Source organism: Ctenocephalides felis, unplaced genomic scaffold (assembly GCF_003426905.1).
Source record: "Ctenocephalides felis isolate EL2017-DRISC unplaced genomic scaffold, ASM342690v1 CF-g0.4_SCAFFOLD_01886, whole genome shotgun sequence".
NCBI lineage: Eukaryota > Metazoa > Arthropoda > Insecta > Siphonaptera > Pulicidae > Ctenocephalides > Ctenocephalides felis.
In genome coordinates, this window is record NW_020538040.1 from 99,388,200 (window position 1) to 99,393,409 (window position 5,210).

Sequence of the window (5,210 nt, forward strand, 5' to 3'; positions counted from 1 at the left end):
AATTAGAGTAAAAAAACTAAATTTGTGTACATAGTTGTTGAAGTCTGTGCGCTGAATGAATGTCTTTACACAGATTTTATAAAAATGTGCAAACTGGTAAAAACATGTGGTTTCAGAAAGTAATAAAAAAGGGATACGTTTCATTCAGTAATAATATTGTTTGAAAAATGGTCGAGGAATATCTTGTAACGATTACAGAGCGAATAGCTGTCAAGTCTTTTGTTGATTGCTTTATTGTTTAATGGTATTGGACAACCTTCACTAAATCGTCTTTTAAATATATTGATTTCAAAATGTAATATACTCGGGCTTAGGAAATCAATTTTATGCTGCAGGTTATTTATGTGTTCTGTGAGCATTGTTTTATACTGATTCTTATTTTTTTAATTATTTCTATGTTAAGAGATTCTTTCGTGTAGATTTTGGCTAGTTTCGCCAATGTAAAAACCCTTGGCAATAAAATTTTCGGATCGAATTTAAATTTTAATTTAGTAAATAATGTTGAAAGGGTGTTCTCTGAGGTAAATACTACTTTAATATTGAATTTATGGAAGAGTTTTTTTCATGAGTAGTAAAGATCGTTTATAAAGGGAAAGGTAATAGTTCCGACGTAATTTTTGCGGTTTGGATTTCCAGTTGAAATGTTATGGCGGTTTTGAAGGTATAAAATTCGGTTTCTGGTTATGAATTGGATAAAATGTTGAGGATGAGTATTTTTACTTAAGATTTGTGATACGAGAGGTTGTTCTTCAAAAAATTGTTATGAAACAATAGTATTGCATAATCTATTAAGTTGATAATGGTGTCTATTTCAGTAGAGAGAGAGTGGTAGGAAAGATAGGTATCGACCTGAGTAAGTTGATTTATGATACCAATTGGTAATTATGTTATTGTTTTTGCGGTAAAGTTAAGATATATATATATATATATATATATATATATATATATATATAATAATAATAATAATAATAATAAAGTTGTTCTTGGGCATCCATCCATTAATTAAAACTATTTTATTTAAGTAAAATGTTTTATTGTCAAACGTTTCGGGTCCTGATTTGACCCATCTTCAGTGCTACATTAAAGGATTACAGAGTTAAAAGTACAATAAAAATACGAAGATATAAATAAAAAAATGAGAATTAACTTTTTTAACAATATGGTAAGAAATTTATTATAAGACTAAAATATTTTGTTGTATATAAAGGTAAGACACAACTAAAATAATTGAAAAATATGCAATAACTCACTATACAAATAATTTGAAGAAAAAACAAAAAACACGGAAAATATAATGCACCAATTACTATACAATTGTCAAAGCACGAATTTTGAAAACTATTAAATTAAAACAAATATTAAATTAAAATAAAATAAATGAAAAGGTTTTAAAAAATAAACTCTTTTCATCGAGACGTGTTATATGTTTGGAAAAAAAATTACTAGTGAATTGTGTTGTGTGTTTCTATGTAAAGATAAGGAAACTCGAAGAGCTGTTTCGTTATTGGTTGAAAGACTGAGATAGGAAAGTTTTTGTGGCGCTTTGGCCGGCGAAAAAATTACGAAGTAAGGATATGGAAAATATAGCTTTTGGATTTAAGCTGTAATTAGTAGACAAACATTTTTTGTATGAGAATTAACATAAGAGACCTTATAAAATATGAAAAAATATATGAAGAAGAGAATAGTATATATATGTATACACGCACATAATGTAAATATAGAAGATTAATTACATTAAGCAGAGATTGCTAACAATAATTATCTTACAATATAAGCCAGAAGATAGTAGCAACACCCAGCGGCGTGTCTACTAGGTATATATAAAACATATTAATAAGAAGAAAAAAATAAAAAAAGAAAAGAAAGACAAAAAAAACGATAAGAAAAAAAAACAATCAAATATGACATAAAATAATAATAATAATAATAAATAGTAATTAGGTTTAACTGGACTAGATGAGGTCTCGTGGCAACTTTCTTTTCAGTCTGGTGGGCTGACCATCCAGGTAAACTCTGCTGGCCAATTCATTGAGATGTACGTCAATCCTATTTTTATATTCAGAAGCAACCACTGAATGTTGTTCCTCTATTGTGAGCTTGCCTGTGTCTTGATGAATGATCCATGAAGGGGTGTAGCGAGGAGCGTTTAATATTTGCCTCAGGATTTTGTTTGGAGCACGTTGAATAATGTTTAGATTGCTTTTTTTGCTGCACCCCAAAGTTGGAGACTGTAGGTCCATATGGGCTTGAGTACCACCTTGTATATTAACAGTTTATTGTAAACTGAGAGTTCAGAATTTTTATTTAGTAGCCAGTAATTTTTTTTAAAGATTTGATCTAATTGCTGTTCTTTATTAATTATATGTTGTTTCCAATTTAATTTCCTATCCAGGTGGATGCAAAGGTATTTCACCGACTCCTTGGGAGGAATCATTGTATTGTTAAGTTTAACTGCAGGGCATATTTGATTGCATAGTGTGAATGTTACATATGGACCGATTTTGAGCTATTGACCTCCATTCGCCACAGTGAAAACCATTTTTCAGCTTTGTTGAGGTGTTGCTGAAGATTGCACGATGCTGTCAATTGATATATACACGCACTATAGTTATAAAATGTTTAAAATGGAATCGATCAAGGTAAGTATAAAGATAAAACATCTGTAAATAATTTTACTATATATTATTATGATAATGATTAGTTATTTTCAGTATATAGTTGGTCATTAATGGAAATTCTTTTCGCGTATTTGTTATTTGAAGATGTCTTCATCAAATGTTTATAAAATATAATTAAATTCTACAAAAAATCATAACCTCAATGATTATTGTTGAGTCAAAAAGTTATTAAACAGTAAAAATGAGATATACAAATACATATTTAATATTTGTAGCCTTTTAGTAACAATAATATGGTACGGCTAAACAGGAACAAAAACTAATACAATTGGTTTTCAACTGAATAATAATGACTCATAGAACATATGTTTTATGAGTCATTATGCATTACATAATGCAGCTGCAAAAAAGTATTCCATAATAAAGAAATTTGCTCAAAAAAAGAATATGAATGCAAAGTTAGAATATAATAATTCACCATCATCAAGAAAAATTATTTGAAGAAGAATAACATTTTTTACAACATTAAATGATGACACTCATCTATACCCCATTATGGTAGTTAGAGATGATTAGATGATTTAGTGTTAATTTTTTATGATTTAGTTTTAGCAAAATTATGATTTAGAAGTCAGTGGATAAAGTTCGGCTGAACTGACAAGAAACAATTAAGACAATATTTGAGCAATATGTTCATTAAATAATTAGCTGCTATATGTTCTGAATAAATAATGAAAGAGGTAATTAGAAGTATTGTTACAATTTATATTAATAATCACAATATTCGCAATTCATAATTTTCTTTTGTTTTTACTATAGCAAAAATATATTTAAAAATTAAGAGATTGAAATCTTCTTATTGTCTCAAGTATAATTCGATGAAGAATTAATATGATGTTTTTGGTATTGTTGAAAGAACTGCCTAGCTGTCAATAACTTGAAAATAATGAATATTATTAGAGGTAATGTAACAAAAAATTTAAATCAATATTATCAATAAACAATTTGTTCCAATTGTTTCTAACCTGTTTGGTTCTGTTTTAGATACATTAACAAACAGAAAGCAGTGAAATGGTTTCAATTTGATAAACAAAGGTTGCTAAGAACTTTACACAATACTTATTTTCAATGGTTAAAATTTTATAATTAAAATAAAACAGTTGATTCCATCCTGTTAACCCCTCAACTCACGAGTTAGATTCGAAAATGTCGGCCCAAAGTTGTTCAAGCTGGCGCGGCATTTGTGACTATTTCCCTCATAGTGTACGGTTTATCACAAAAATAAAAATAATTTTGTGCTTTATAGTTTCGTATAAATATTTTGTAATACTAGCGTTCACCACACTGGGCCATGCCCGTTATGCGTAATATTTGCTTCTGGCCCGAATATCGTACGCGGGCTATGCCCGTAATATTTACTTTTGGCCTAGCAATAGCACGCGGGCTCTGCTCGTCATTTTAAGTTAAGGGGTTAAGTAGAAATTTGTTCGCATTGTTAATTTTTGTATTAATGTAATCAAATTTTTAAAATTCAATTTTATATTCTGTAGTTTTGTAATTTTAAGTATCTATTATGAAAATTTTGTAAATTCTTAAATAAAATATGAAATAAAATTAATATAAAAAATTGTTTTTATATTTACAGCAAATTTTATTAAATTTTTAAGTTGCATCGAATTCTGTAAAATATTCCGGAGTAATAACCTCCCGTTCAAATGTCTGGGTGGAGGCTATGGAGGGGGAAACCATCTAAAGTAGCAATAAAAATACGGTCAGGACAATGATAAGGGCAGGTAAACTTGAGAAGAGGGAAATGGACAAGTGCAGAGTGGATGTCGTGGGACTGAGCAAGGTAAGGTGGTAAGGAAAGGGTAAAATCGAATCGGATGGTGTACAATGTACCACTCCGGTGGAGACAAATCAGAGAGGGGAGGGGCGGTCATGGTAAGGAACAAGTCGATGAGGAGTGTGCTGAATGTGAACTGCGTGAGTGATCGTCTGATGAGTGTGAAACTGGAAACGGATGCGGTGGACTTGCTGGTGGTGCAGATAGTACATGCCGACATGGAGCCACGACGAGGCGGAGGTAGAGCAAGTCTACGAACAGATAGACGAGATGCTATCTCAGGAAGGAAAAGGAAAGTCAACGTGGTGATCACGGGAGATTTTAAGGGGCGCGATACATGTAACAAGAAAAAAAAATCGATTTTTTTTTTCATAAATCGTTACAATAACATCTCAAAAATATGCCTGTAAATATTCAAAACAAAATTATCATTATTTATACAATAAAAACTCATTTAAGTGCCACGCCTCAACTCGACGCTTGAGTGCTATTGTACTCTTATCTGTTTCTGTCAAAACTGTACTCTTATCTTGAGTGTTATTGTACTCTTATCTGTCAAAACTTTAAACGCGTTTTTCTCAAAACGACATTTTTGAAATTTGCGGGCGTGATAACTCAAAAAGTTCTCAACCGATTCCAATGAAATTTTGCACACATCTACTTTACAGTAATAGCTTCTAGTTAAACCTCAAACATTCCAAAAAATGTTTCAAAAATTAACCCTTTTACCAAAAAAAAACATT